This window comes from Diorhabda carinulata, chromosome 2 (assembly GCF_026250575.1).
Source record: "Diorhabda carinulata isolate Delta chromosome 2, icDioCari1.1, whole genome shotgun sequence".
Taxonomy (NCBI): domain Eukaryota; kingdom Metazoa; phylum Arthropoda; class Insecta; order Coleoptera; family Chrysomelidae; genus Diorhabda; species Diorhabda carinulata.
The window spans coordinates 24320006-24336414 of NC_079461.1; the positions used below are offsets into that span (position 1 = coordinate 24320006).

At 31.3% G+C, this 16409-nt stretch overlaps 1 protein-coding gene across 2 annotated transcripts in view; it reads left to right on the forward strand.

Annotated features, from left to right (window-relative positions):
• Positions 1 to 16409, forward strand: part of LOC130903759 (glucose transporter type 1) — a 555907-nt gene that overhangs the window by 197782 nt on the left and 341716 nt on the right. The window contains exon 3 of one of the 2 annotated variants that reach the window (XM_057816024.1): positions 12994 to 13025. The exons of the other annotated variant lie outside the window; for it this stretch is intronic. The gene's annotated coding sequence lies outside the window, so the exon portion shown is untranslated. The remainder of the gene's footprint in view (positions 1 to 12993; positions 13026 to 16409) is intronic. 2 annotated transcript variants of the gene reach the window in all.

Consider the following 16409-nt stretch of genomic DNA (forward strand, 5'->3'; position numbering starts at 1 on the left):
GATTACAGTTTTGTTTTCTTTGTGTCTTCCATCTGATCATTGTTTCCGTATCATATTTTGATTGCGAATCACATTTCTGATAAAATATGGTTTCACAGTTCATGTTTTGTCAATATTTTAATACGTGTTGAACTTGTATTCAAAGCTTTCCAATTGTTATATTAAATATTGTGTTGATTCTAATTACTTCGAGTTTTATTAAAACATATTTTTTAAACTATATCACCTCTGTTTATTTCACCGCTTGTCATAAGCACTATATCACCTCTTTTAATATGTAGTATTCCACAACATTCATCGGAGAGATCGTTATAATGCAGATGAATTTATAATACGCGTTAATCGAGTTATAATTTCTGGACTACAGCATGTAACATACGAAATTTCTCTCCTGTTTGAGAACAAACTTCGTCAAGCTATCTCTAGTGAATTTAATCACGTGACACGTCGAAAGCACCGCAAAATCCCGGAGCTTTCACACTTTCCTTCCAATTCCGGTGTAATTAATTTGTAGACCCCAGTATGAACGTGAGTTGTCGTTATTACATGTTTCTGAACTCGGTAAATCAGTGACGTCCCCAGCTATCAGATCTCTGATCTGTTATCAGAAGAGCTCCAAATAGGCTTGTTCTTTATTACTGTTGCTGTATATTCATCAAGCAAAACGCCGTGATAGTTTCAGAAATTATTACTTCACTTACATTGTTAAACTTGCTGTCTGCCTGGGAATTGATTTCATGGATTGAGCTAAAGTTTCATTATGTTAACTGTTCTGGATATAAATAAATTAAATTGAATTAACTGATAGGGAGATATGATCATATTCTCTCATCATCATTTTCTCTTAGTTCTTAGTTTTATGATTATAGATATGAATTTCTTGAGGAGTTGGTTAATTGTTGCATCAGTTTTGATTTCTATAAACAACAGATCTGTGTGCGTCATTCCCAATCCTGCAAAATAATGATATTTTAATATTTTTTCTTTGAAAACGCTGGTTTAGTTCTGCCTTGCTATGAAATCCGTATATTTCATGGTCGTACTTCAATCTTCGCAGAAGTACCTGGGACTACAATGAGCTTATCATCACGATTTCTTCCTTTTCTCTCAGGTCTATATATATTTTCTTTATCTAATCTATATCTATTCCTTTGATTTTATGAGAAATTTAATATAAAAAGAAAGTGAATTTATAATCATTAGCATTATATACGATTCTTAATATTAATACTTGACTTTGAATATCGATTGAATTAAAAAAAATCACATTTACTCGTTAATGTTAAAAATTAAGAAAAAAGTTGAATCTAACAGAAGCGAAAGATGATTTTAGGTAGGTGGAAAAATTGAAAACCGCTGAATGTTGGTCAAGACACAAATATGATCTAAATGATTCGTTGGAGGGTATGAAATTAAAAATGAAGAATATTTGTGTATTTTCATCATTACATTTTCGTAATTCGGGTTGCTATATAAACTTAGCATAGCAAACAAAAGAAGTATTCATGATTGCAAATAGTTTTACAGCTTCCCATAATAGTCTATATCAAGTATAACACCCTTTTCTATGCGTCTGAACCACTTTTATAAGCAATAATTCTGTTTCCACTGTGGAGGGAAGAAAACGGTTTTTTTATAAAAGCGGTGCTAAAAAGAAGTCATCCTATTGCTTGAATAGAAGTGTGAGAGCTTACATTGTCATCATAAATGATGAATTACTTCTTCTCTGATGTTTTCAGAATATCTCCAATAACTGGTGGTAAACAAATTGTTATGTAGCAACAACCATGTTACGTTGCTCTAACGACAATGTACCCAAATGAGACGCAATGGCAAAACAACAGATAACCATTTACTCATATGTGGTGAGTTGATTACTGTTGAGTTTTGGAATTACATATTATACAATGCGATCCATATGTATGGAATAAATTCAATTTTAGCGTTATTGTGTAACATGTGAAAAAAACATGGAAGAGGTCGATTTTTATTCTTAAATTAACAATTTACAGTACGAAAATTTTTTATTTTTTATTTTTTTTTAATATTTTTTACATGTTCAGTTTCATGAAACTTTTTTTCAATTATGTTGTAGATTGCGAAACGTGTTGGCCAGGGTATTTATTATTAAAAATTTCACAAACCTCCTTTTGAGTTCTTGTTGTATTACCACAACCAATTATAATTGAAATATTTATTCTTTGAGTCTCGGACTAATTAGCCATAATTAAATTTAATACGCCTAGAAATATTATAATGACGTTTTTTAGTAACTTTAAATACCTAAATATCAGCAGCCTACTAGATTCATATAAATTATTTATGTGCCTTTTTGACTAATATTTTAGTATCTTTAAAGATTTTTTTCAGATATTTAGCAGGATAGATATGAAAACACCTGATTATTTCTAAAGAATATTTTAGTAGAACAGACCATATTGATGATTTAAAAGTTAGGATAACGGAAGAAATAAACAAAATAACCCCTGGGGCAATAAAAATGTTGTACGAGAATTCCAAAACCACCTCGGTTCTTCTCAAGAAGTGAATGATGGTCATTTTGAACATTTAATTCAATTGAAATTGAAAAATACATTAAAAATATTATATTTCATTATTATCTTCATTCATTCATTTTGTGATAGAGACGTTATCAAAATTTTACAGCTTAAGAATTCATTTTCTCAGTTATGAGTGAACCAAATTTTAAAAACTTTATATTGCTGACCGAGTACTGACATCCCTTTCCAACAAGGTGCCACACAATCCTCATTTTCATTTAAAATTTTCGACGGGGTGCTTATAATTCAGAGGGGATGCTGGAGGGGAGTAAAAATTATCAAATTGTCAATTTAAGAGTAAAAACTACTTGTTTCAGGTGTTTTTACTTAGTACATTATGACGCAAAAGTGAATTTATTCCATACATATGGACCGCATTGTCCACAGATTTATAATTCATCACCTCTGAAAATGAGGACTATTTCATGCAATTTTAGAGTAAACTTTTCATATTTTGATGTAGTAGTTAATACAAGCGTTTTTTTGAACATTTGGTACAGCCAGATAATTATGTAGTATGTTGTCAACCATCTAAATAAGTCTGAATTTCGTGGTATGTCACATTACTATTTAATGTAATGAATTAAATCGTAGTAATAATGTTATATGTTATAATAGCAGACGAAACAGATCCACGACCGGCGCCATATTCATTATTAAACAACTAAAAGAAAAAAATCGATCGAATTTAATACACCAGCGTATGTCTGCCCTTCGATTTGACCAAGGCATTTGATAGAAACCGCCGACATCATAAATATACTAATATCAAAAGAAACACAAGACACCATCGTAAGAGCAGTCCGCAGTCTCAATACGAACAACACAAAGTAAAGGCAGGAGACACTTATACGGAACAGGCATTAAGCAGGGCGACATACTCAGCCCATTTCTGTTCAATCTCTTAATGGATAGAATTGTAAAGGAAGTATCATCACTAAATATGTGATACCGAATGGGACAGAATAAAAGAATCAGCATGGTATGCTACGCCCACGATGCAGCTATTTTCGCAGAAAAGCAGAATGACCTACAACTACACAAATTCTGCCAGGTCAGCCATGCGATGAAGATGACTATACCCACAGAAAAAACGAAAAGCATAACCCTTGCTAAAAAGCCCGTACGATATCAGTAGTTCAGGACAAAATCATCGAACAAGTCGCACAATTTAAATTCCTGGGTATGGATCTGCCGAGTTATCACGACCCAGTGAAGGACCTAAGAAGCCAGATGAACAAAGACACTGTCATATCGGGCTGCTTAAGGCAGATAATATGGGCGAACGAATAAATGAGAAAGGATAGCAAGACCAGGATCTATAAGAGTTGTTTCAGGCCAATCATGACATACGGAATAGAAGCCAGAGGAAATCAACAAAAAGAAAAGCATGCTTCGGGTAGCTGAAATGAAAACGCTCAGGGCTATAGGAAAAACAAGAGTAGATCGAATCAGGAACACTGACATCTGGGAACAATGTGGGGTGCAAGACATCGTAAGATGGGGGAGACAAAGAAAAAGATACTGGTACGCCCACGTGAGAAGAATGGAAGAGAGTAGACTGCCACGCATCGTATTTGAAAGGAAACCAATAGAGAAAAGAGAACCCGGACGACCACCAAAGAAATGGATGGACAGCTGTCCACTTCCCAGGAACTGATACAGAGAAACGTTCAAAACTAACAGATCATGAGATCTTACGAGGATATATTGAAAAATTCTTAGCCTACTATAGATTCAAATAAAAATCCAAAATATTTTATTACTCAAAATATTCTCCTCCTAATTGGATACATTTATTACAGTGAACCAGTAACGTCTCTAGACCTCTCGAAAAAATCTTTCTTCTTGCTCTACAAACCAGACCTCCACAGTTTTTATTACCTCCTCGTTGGAAGAAAATTTACAACCTTTTAAACTTTTTTTCAGTTGAGAAAAGAGATGATAGTTGTATGGAGACAAATCTGATGAATAAGGGGGGTGTTCTAGTAAAACAAACCCCAAATCACGAATTTTTTGCATAGAAGCATGAGATTTATGCACAGGGGCGTTGTACTGCAAAAACAAAACACCTTTGGATAGCTTTCTGCGCCTTTTTTCCGTAATTTTTTCCCTTAGAGTGGTCAGTAATGTCGAATAGTAATCTTCAGTTATTGTTCTACTCTTATCCAAAAAATCAATCATGATTACTCCATGGCAATCGCAAGAAACTGAAGTAAGAACTTTTCCAGCAGATTTTTGGGCACGAAACTTCTTAGGTCTTGGAAAACCAGAGTGTCGCCATTCCATCGATTGTCGCTTTGTTTCTGGATCGTAGAAATGTACCCAAGTCTCATCTATAGTGAAAATTCGGTTTAAGAAGTTTATATCGTTTTCAAATCGAGCACAGATCGAACGCAATACTTCTACCTTTGCACCCTTTTGGTCAACTATATGATGTACGCGTTTGTATGAAATACTCAGTGCTTCAGATATCCGTTTTAGCCCAATTCGACAGTCTAGTACTGACTGACTGACCACCATTGACGTGGTTGAATCTGTAAAAATCTGAGAGCTTGTTGTTACATATTGCTGCCTTATCTAAAAAATTAAATTCCTCCTGTTTTACGCTGAGATCAGTTTCCAAAGAATTGGCTTTATTGAGTTGCATCTCCGATATGCCCTTCCCTTCTGGGGTACGTGTGGTGCGACTCAATTTGAACGAAACTTCAAACTAGATATTAGGTATTTAATCGGACTTCTTACTCTTCCTTCTTTATTCATCTTTGAATCCGTTTGTCTAATTCGTAAGCACTCTTCTACAGTTTCAGAAAAGATATTACATTTGCCAATTGAAATCAAATCGGTATAATCTTTTCTTGCATTCCGCAATAATTTATATTATATAATATTTAATTCCGTGCATGCTACACTGGTTCAATTTTTGCTATGGACTTATATACTAATTATTACCTATTACTATCACCTATAATTATGGTTTAATTCCGTAAATTGAAATTTTATTTAATTTGTTTTATCTTTATTTATTTATTTTTATGTTTGTTTATTAGTTTTTACAAGTTTTTGTCTGAAAATTTTTTGACAATAAAGCATTTCGGAAGTGTCAATCAAGTATCATCAAGAATAATAATTTTTATTACATATTTCCAATTTGCCCCTTTTTTCCTTCACTTTTCTCTTTACCCTAAACTTTCTGTAATTCACATTGTTTATCGTCTATTTTTTCGATTTTTGCCATTTTTATTGACATTACAAATTCATTTTCACAAAACCAACTAACTAAATATTGTTATATAATTTTTACCTTTTATCATATCGTGCTTTTATTCAAGGTAGTTTGTATTATCCAATTTGTTTCAAATAAAAAAAGGATGTAAAACTTTCCTGTTTACCGAAGAAAAGCTTCAATTGTTCGAGGTAGGTATACATTACCATGACATTTATACTCACAAACATTTTTATCAAAGTCATCCGGATATATCATAAATGTGACGGAAAAGCTGAAAACCACTCCGCCTTTATAAATGGCAATTTTAGAGAATGGAAGAATATAAGTAGGACTCGTCAATGCCAGTAGAAAAGTGTTCTCATCTCTCGTCAAATATATATAATATTATATTGAGATTGTCAAAAGAATGCGGACTTTTTTTTCTTTCTGATTATTACTATTAGCATTTTTTTTATAATCGTACTGTAATTATAAAATAATATTCAGTATTCGTCTTATTTTGTATGAAGTAATATATTTATTTTTAATAGTTTTGATAGATTTTTTAAAATATCATCATATATGGAAAAGATTATCCACGTTCCATTATCTGCTTGCTATATTCTCTTACAACGCATTACCCACCATTGATTCGACAATATTTTATAGATTAACATTTTTTTCGTTTTAGAAAAGGTGCTAGATTTTGTGATATGTGAGTACCAAATTATTCAAACGAATTCAAAATTATAATTAGCTCTATATGGAATAACCGGATATTTCAGATTCAATATTGGCATATTTTAAATGGAGAAAAGAATATATACAGCACCAATTTTCTATTGAAAGAATAACGATTCGATCTAAATAATTTATGAGTTAAAGTGAAATATTATAGTTTTCGATTATGTAAATCGAGAATTCTTATAATATACATTTTATTGTCATTGTTCATTTGGCTTTTTACTATTTTTCTGTACCTCTTTTTTTCAAAATGTTCAATTTAATTCAAGTTTTAACCAGATGTACATTTGTGAATGGTACGAAGATCCATCTGTTTAAGATTACAAGCATCTTCATTTAACGAAGTACCTGAATTGCAATCGAGCCACATTAGAGCCAATTTCATGCTAGGAAGATTGAAACTGCCCACAGTAGTGTGGTTTTAAAAAACATACACTGCAAAAAGTTACCACTGTTTCTACTTTACGTTTTTAAATAAGTTTTTTTTTTCATTTTTTTCCCTGCACTGTACAACATCTAGTCTCATCTCATGACTTTCTGTTTCTGTTATGTCCGGATAAAGATTTTTCCTCAATTTTGGATCTTCTAAATCACCAACAGCAGCATTTTTCTTATTTAGCTACAGTGATGTGGAAATCGGTAAATATGACCATTTCCATAGCAGCTATAAATAAAATTTCGAAAGAAGTGCTTAACGGCTCGCGACTCATGATCGTTTTTCGATGCTTGTTTCATTAGCATGCTTTGTAGAAACCATCAACATATAACGCTCACTTTTGCATACATTGTTTTCATGTACAGTTTTTGCCAATTTTACCAATTTTTTATATAGTTAAATTTCAATTCTCAAGAAGCAAATAATAGCATTTGATTCATCTCAAAAGCATTTCTCATATCAAATATCTTTCAATATAAAAGATATATTTTTTATACTTTTACAAAAAGCATTCGAAAATTTTTTTCACTAATTTGATACTTCCAATGAATATAATGAGAAAATTCATTTTGGATACGGACAATTTCTTTTTGATTTGCAGGAATAAGAAAAAATCATTGGGTGCCAAACAAGGCGGTAGCGACACGTCCAGTTATTCCGAAATACCTTTTGCTTCGAACTGTTCCTTGCGCGAACAACTTTTGGTGGTGTTGGCTCGTCTTGGAAGATTTATACAATCGATTGTTATTTAGTTTCGGTTTCATATTCATAGTCTTTTTGAAGCATCGTGAATGAATTTTTCCAGCATTCCTTTGCCCCATCGACAAGAGCTTTTTTTAAGCGTTTGTCAAATTATGCGCTATCCAACAAATCTTTTTGACCAAATGTTCATGCATCATGAATGTATGCAAATGGGACTAATGCTCAAGTACGCCTCAATCTTTCGGTATGTCACATGGCGTACATCAGCGCACATCAGCCAATTTTGGACGACCTTCAAGAAATTTATTCTGTAGCGAAGTGTGACCGTAATTGAATTCGAAAAATTAGCGAAATTTGCTGGTGCTTCATCACCAAAAGTCGAAGCAAGATGATTGACACACTGCTGTTGATTTAATCCAAATCGAGGTCATAGAAAATCATCACACATCAATGTTTCAACTATCTGCCACCCTCGTATAACACTAGTTCAAAAAATTTAACTTTTTGTCTGTTGCCGCGTATTTTGTGGTTGAAATTGTTCAACCACAAATCTAATCTCGAAATTTTTTGTTTTTTTATTTTTATTATTGAAGCGTATAAATGAAAGTTTTTGCGTCAGTAGTTAAAAAAAGAAGCAACCCAGATCATTGTCACTATTTATGTGGTGAATATAAGTTACATCACAGTCGGTGAAAAATTGTTAGTACGCTCTTGGATAAAAGTAAGAAGTTTTGTCCTACCATTTGTGATTGTGAATAGTGTGTGCAATACTTAAGATTATAGAAAAGTCTGAAAAAAGTACTTTTAAATTTGGAACACTAACGATTCGGCCGCATCCATGAAATATCTTGAAAATTGTTTTTTCATAGCGTGAATGTTAACGGTTTAAACGCTTGAAATAGTATACAAGTACTAGTTGTATTCAATGTCCAGTGTAGCGCTCATCTGACTCTTTAGTGATCTGATCCCTTAGAACAAGGCATTAAAGAACCAAGTTCATAACAAAATTTTGAAGTTATGTCAAATAAGATAATTTTTTTTTCCAAAATGAGTAAATGAGATGATTTTGTAAGAGATTTAAATCTTTTTTAAGAAGCTTCAGCTTGTTAGCATCGAGACTGCAAGATAAAAATCTGCATTACTCAGACACCGAAATAAATTTTTACCTTGAAAGAGATAAAGAATTACGGCGTTACTTATCCGAAGAAAACGGTAATACCTTTTGTTCAGATATCAAAAACATGGGCTTAAAACAACACGAATCTAATGGCTGGTGTTTATTCTTTGGCAGTTCATAACGTAGACTGAATTGGTACCTATTGCCCAGAGTACAGAGTTGTAAGAATATTGTAACATTTTATTAGTCTTGAGGATAATAAAATACTATTATCACAAGTGAACATTCTTCTCGGTCAACTAAGTGATTACACTAAGTTCCCTCGGTTTTTATGACTTTGAAACAGTAGAACTAAGTATAAATATTAGATAAGAAAAAACTCACCCTCCAGTGAATTTATGGAGTCTAGAAATAAGTGTAGTCAAGAATTCATTAGAAGTTCATGACAAAATTATCATCCTACCATTATATATAAATTTGGGTAGCATGAAACAGTTTGTTGAGTAACTAGATAAAGACCGATAACTGATTTTCCAAATTTTGCCAAAAATTTACTCAGCTCACTATAAAGAGATTTAATCCAGTATTTTTTTTATTTCCCCCAAATTAGGCAACTTCAGAAAGATACTCAATTTAGAAATTCTATAAATAAATTAAAGCTAAAGACTTTGACAGCTTTCTTCTCTGTGATGCAGAAATAAAAAACTTGTAGGAGATCTTCTGCTACAATTTAAAAATATGGGGTACAGTATGAACGTGGAAATCTATTGTAACCTGAACAGTTTTCCATAAAATTTAGGAGATATGCACGAAGAACAGAGAGAGGGTATACCTCAGGACTTACACGTCATGGAAGGGCGTTACCAGGGTTTGTGAGATACGAATATGACGTCGGACTATGAAGGGCATTCAGAGTTTTTAAGAACTTATAATTCTTAGTAATTACATATCTTTTTTAAGTTTATACCCACATAAATCAAAGTCAGATGATGAAAATCTTCCAATTATATGATTGATATGTAGTCAAAAAAATTTCTTCTGTAACAGATCTATAATCCAGTGTACACAATTGAACGACGAAAGTATCTATACGAAATTGAAAAAAAAACTTTCTACAAAAAATAATTCTTATACACACAAAATTATGTAATTCTTTTAAACCATATATTAACTGGCCTAAGTTTATTTTTAGTCTGCAGTAATATTGCATGTCGCGAGAAAATGAAAAAGGTAAAAACGGACCTCAATGTTCCAAAGTTAGAATTATTACATGTTAGTTATTTCTGCATACAAAAGGATACTTTGATGTTTGCATTGTTGTGCGGTTTAAATGGGAAGGTCTTTTATTCACGTGAAATATGCATGTATAGTATTTATGGAAGGTATTAATGTGTATATGTTTTATTTTTACTCTAGTGGACTTTAAACTAAAATACCAGAATATAAAATCTCTCAAATTCTTATACCGTTCATTGTGAGTTTATAGTAAGTTAGGATTTATTAGAGAATTTTGAAAAGTCGGAAAACGGTACAACGAACGTTTTCCATCCAAAGTACCAGCTCCATTTGTTTTCAATTATTTCAGAAACTCAATGGGAAAAACGTTAACTCTCTACTTAATATCTATTTTTCGGATCAGTCTTGGAAAAGGTAGAGAATACGCATAAGTGAGCTTATAGGCGCGTGCAAGTGAAACTTGCAGTGCGGTTATTGGTATCAGCACCTCCCTTCATAAAAATATAAAATTATAACATTAGTAATAAATTTATTGCTGATTAAAATAATATTGATCATTGAATACATCAATTTTATTTATAATATATCAACTAAATTTCTTTTTTAAAAGAGAATTATTTCATTTTATCTGTTTGTTCAATTGAAATTTAGTTAGTTTTACCATTAAACGGAACCTATCATCTATATGTTTTTTAGAAATAGCATTTATTATATTCGATATGTGATTTGTATCAGGAAAGAAATAATAATATCCATAGTAATTTCAGACAAATTGAAAAAATCAATCAATTCAAACTAACAACAATCATCTGAATTATATTCCATATTATTCGTAGTTCACTTCTTATTTATTTAGTGGCGGAGGAACAGATGAACCTTTACAATGATTAAGAAAAGCAAGTTTGTTCAAAGTAAACAGAGCAGATTACATCTCCTTCAGGTGGAGCTCAATTAACTCTTTTTAAATCCTCAATCCACATATTCTTGAAATCGATTTTTTTTTGGGATCTTGAAAACGAATATTAAAAACCAGAAGACTTTTACAAATGTTCATGCATATTTTATTAAGTGCTTTGGATTATTATTGTTTCTTTGACTTTACCTATCTAGGATACTAAGTCGGAGAATTGCACTTGGTGTTTTCCGGACAAAATTTGGGACTGAGATATACATGATTATAACTCTCAAGGTATATCAGCAAAGTTTTCATCTACATTTTTTAAATTGAAAACATATATCAAATATAATTACTTTCATTCCATGAATAATTGAATTAAGACACACACTATACAATTTCTTGATTAAACAATTATGAAGCAACAATGAGAAAGAAGAAACTCAATTTATTATTGTACCAAAAACAAAACTCTCTATACCTGAACACTAAACCAAGTTGAAAACTGAATGTTAAATGTCTTTTTACAAGATACGATCTATACGAATGAACGAAAAAATATGCTCTATACTTTAAAAACCGTCATACATTGTAAATATTTATATTCATTTCAATACACGATTTTATTGTAACATTCTCTCCTCATAACTTCCATGTTCGCGACAATTATATTTCAAGTTTCCTAGTTCTGTATACCGCATCTTTCTTGAATGATTTCATCAAATGTCAAGTTGTATCATATATTTTTCAGTGCAGTAGTAACCCATCACTTGAAAATGGAGGACTAATATAAATTGATGGATCATCATTTTCACATCTGACATTGCTTCAAATTTTAATCACTCTGAAATAGGGTCTGCCGTTCCTCAAAAGGAGAACAACTACTTTCCGGACCAACATCACAGCAAATACCGAATTATATCTTTTTCATAGAAAGTGACGTTGATCAACATTGTTGTCGATATCTCTAATGGCATGCATTTGCGAAGAGAGGCAAAATCGACTGACCAGTTCCGATGTTATCCCATCTTATCAGAGCAAATTAAGAGAGTATATAATCCGTAGTGTAGTGAAGAACTCTCCATCAGATGTTCCCTGAAACCATTCTTACCTCCAATAGCAAACCATTAGTCAGATAAATTTCGTCGTAGTCGCTAACTATATGAAATAAAATTTATTCGTTAAATGAATTGCGTCTTGTATTGGTTGGCGACAAAGTATTTTAATGTCGTACTATAAAATAAAACACTTTCTTCTAAAAAAGAATAGTTTTCAATCAATTATATATTTTCCATTTTGCTTAATGAACTTTCACTTAATTTTTCTAAGATTATAAGAGGTGAAAGCAGTGATTGTATTATAATATATAGGACATATTAGAGAAAAGTTATTCATTTCATATAACTCTTATATATAACATTTTGCCAGTTTCAGTTACACAACCAACGAGTAAGGATGAAATTATAGTTATATACACCATGATAATAATTATGATTGAACGAATTTTTTACATTAATTCGAATGGAATAACTACTCATTTTCCCCAAAATCACCCAATTGAATTCAGTTTGGATCCTATCAAAAAAGATAGTATTAAGCGGCTTAATTTCATGTAAAATAATACAATGGGTTAATTTTGTACCGAAAATAACTGATTATCACACCCTACTATCTATTACATTGTCCCTTTCAGGCCTAGTGTATAATCACATATTCAAAAAAAAATCTGAAAAGAATGATTGACATGTTAACGCATATCAATATGTACAAGAATTTTCCTGCACATTCACATCAAATTGATTAATGAGTTTCATACATACATTCTCACTTGAGTGAGGACATCTATATTAAAAATTGTCAATTTTCATTAACTGTAATTAGAACACGACCCATTCAGCTCTATGATGTTATTAACTGCAATTGTGTTTGTATTGAATTGAATTCAAATATTAAAATACTCAAAATTATACGATATCATTCAATTGCAACTTACGAGGGTTCAGATTAGAAAAAGAAATTGGGTTCAAATTCATTATGGAAAATATTGGACAATAATTATGTTGAATAGTGAAAAAAATTAACTTTCTGTTGCAGGATGCATTGACTTAATCTAAGCATCATACAGGGTAAGTATTGAAAACATTTTTTTACACTCATGGATATGCATTTTAATAAACTACAAAATTTAAAAACTTGATCTATAATTCGTTCTAATATTACGTTCTCAGTATCAATAAAAGAGTAAATATCTATTTAAGCTGTAGTTTAAATGTTTTAATCATAAATATACTGTTACTGTTGAGCTACCATTATTTGGTCATCATTTTTTCAATCTGGCAAATTGAAATGAGGAAACTGAGCAGCTCATAAATTACTCGATGATTTTTCTACTATTACTTCTCTTGCCTAATGATTTGTGTGATAAAATGGAGACTGCTTCGTCTGTTTCTCAGCTGAGAAACGGAGATAAACGAAGATGGCTTTCTATCAGCTATCGCACCTTTCTCTCAGCATTAAGAGAAAAATAGAAAAATTTTAATATACTGTTTAATGCTTCTATGATTACACATCAGACACAAAATCGTTGACAAACCCAGATATATAGGAAACGAAAATTGCAGATGCACGTGTAACGTCGTTGGTAGTACAGGATATCTTGGTTTCAACATTATTCCGGCAAAGAAATGTCAACAATTTTTAGAAATAACTTGATAGAACAGAAAGAGCAGATAATGAATTGATACCAGCAAAAAACCCACTTAACTACTTGCTGATGATGTCCCGTAAAATATTTTTCTATATCTGGATTATTTTCCAAGGCATAACATCAATATTTTGTGAAGAAGGTATGGTGCAAGATTGTGATAAATTATTTTATAACATAAAACGAAGTAAACTTAACAACTTAATCAAATGACGAATCTACAACAAAAAGATAGTATCCTTTAGGAAAGGCTTTTATCTGGTCCTTCATGCAATGATTCCCTAACACACTTATTATTCTCAGGAAGTCCCAGAAATCGTATGGTTCTAAATATAGCGAAAAAGTTTGTCGTTTAGCGGCCAAAAGCTCTCAAATCTAAAGCTTGGCGCATTGTTACTATCAAGACGGAAGCTGTTGGCTCATATATCAGGTTTTTCCCTGAATATATCAAATCATTATCTGGGTCGTAGCTTAAAGACAAATTTTAATGCCAATGCGTTATTCAAAATTCACGTATCGGGACACGATCCCACTTAAAGTGATGTTAACTATATGAGGGTATGAGACATTCTAGTTGAAATAGATACAGCGTAATAATTTTGACAACACCTCGTAGTGTGAAGGAATTCCTTCACAAAAGGATATATTCCAAAGTGGCACATATTTCAAATTTCTTTTATAATAAAAATAGGAATCATTTAAATAAGATGCACTCAAACAATTATCGCTACTTAATGTCAATCATTAGATAATTAGTTAGTAATACAGTTCTATCGAATCTTAAATGACCACTCTTTTGAAGAAAAATAGATTTATCGTAATAAAATAAATATTTTACTGGTTATTACTATAAATTGTACACATTGTAGAATGAATAAATAATCAACTTGTTTCCCTGGTGTTTTCAACAACTAAATTGTTTATCCACCCAGAACTAAATTCCTAGGAACTAGATTATATCCGAAGGTATTCCATCAGATCTAAGAGGAAACTTGTTCGAATTAATTAGCTTCATTTTATGCAAAATAGTTCCAGTGCTTTCGGAATACTGACGAGTATTTCAAGCAATAAATTAATTGAGTCTTCTGCCTGTCTTGACTTGCAACTAGCGTGTTTTCATTATGGTAAGTGAGGTTTTGAAGTAATCTTGAATCGTTAGTTACGGAGGGTGTGAACAACGGACCTCATTTCCAAGTATGCAATTTTTAAATTATCATCACGCTGCAGATACTATTACGTAATGAAAGATTTCAGTTGATTGTCTTGAAAATCAGTTGATGTACTTAAAACACGGCGATTGAGAAAATCACAATGATAATTTTGAATTATTTTTTAGATGAAACTGTTATTTCTGTCAAATAAAATTTTCTGCTCCAATCAATTTATATATCAATTATTCATCTTCTTTTGAGCAATTATTGGTATTATGAATTAGAATAACACTATTAAAACTAAATTCTACCTCTATTCAAAATGTCCATGTATAAATTTCAATTATAAAATGGAATATAAGGGACAGTTACAATTTTTAGATATCTTAGTAATTGAGAATAGTGCAATATTTATATGAGTCAAATTGAAATTTTTCTCAACTTGATAGAAATAATCGTTATGGTACTTTCAATAGAAAGAAATTTCTTATTTTTCATTCGTCATTTTTGGTTTTGATAGTATCATATTTTCCTACAAAATAAAAAATGTATACGAGTATACTACATTTTCAATATCTTGTAGTTTGTGTATCGATCTTATGTTGTCATTTGATTTCTATTGATAGAAAAAGGTAGTGTATAGAAAATATGTTTTCGATAAATCGTACATTGAGTCACGGGAGAGAAGACATCCACCGATTCTACTTTAAGTATTTAGGAAGATTATCGTTGGTTGAAAATACATAAGTATAGAATAGCAATTTTGTAAGCCCTACACGTGAGATGAAAAGGTGTATTATAAAAACTAAAGAGTGATTATAAAAGAGTAGAACCAAAACATCATTTTGTGCAATAAACACAACTTTATTGAACTATATTTAATGAAAAAAGTGGATCTTTATTGCACTAGTGCAATAAATATTCATTGCATTCATCTGTCATTATAGTACAGAGGTTTGTGATCAAGACAAGACCTTTTTCTGTGAGATTGTAATCCGTTTCAAAGAATTGCGGATTTTATCTTATTATTAATTATATTTATTATGTATTGGATTAAGAATTTACTAAAAAATGCATTATTTTAGAAAATTCCATATGATTACAATTTATAAACAAAAACATACACGATCACGACTACAATGAATTGGATAATGCAACTCTGCAGTTCTAGTAATGTTAGTCAAAAATTAATTTTGACAAACAAAGTTTAAAAATTCGTTATTATCATTTTAAAGAGTGATGCATCGATAAAAAATTTGTAAATCTTACAGAAAATGTGCTTTTTGTATATTTTTCAGAAAGATTTAAATATATTAAACCCTCATCACTTCGGCCTGAGTACTCAATTGTGAGAGCTTGCCTTTCTACAAAAGAAGGTATTAATATTAAAAATCACAAACTAATTACATTTATGAAGCAGAACTCTGCAGGATTTCGGTCAAGCAAGTCAAAAGTATTTAATACGGGACACATTTATCAATTTCTAAAAGAAGCTCCGAATTCCCACTATTTGATGAAAAAAGTAAGTCAGTATTGTTTAGCTTTTGTAAGACATTTCAAAATAACTTGTAGGTAGGAAGACATAGAAGGTGTAGGTTCAATATTAATTGTTAAAGTGCCACGTTCAGAAACTGTTATGGAACGAAGTTTTGTTA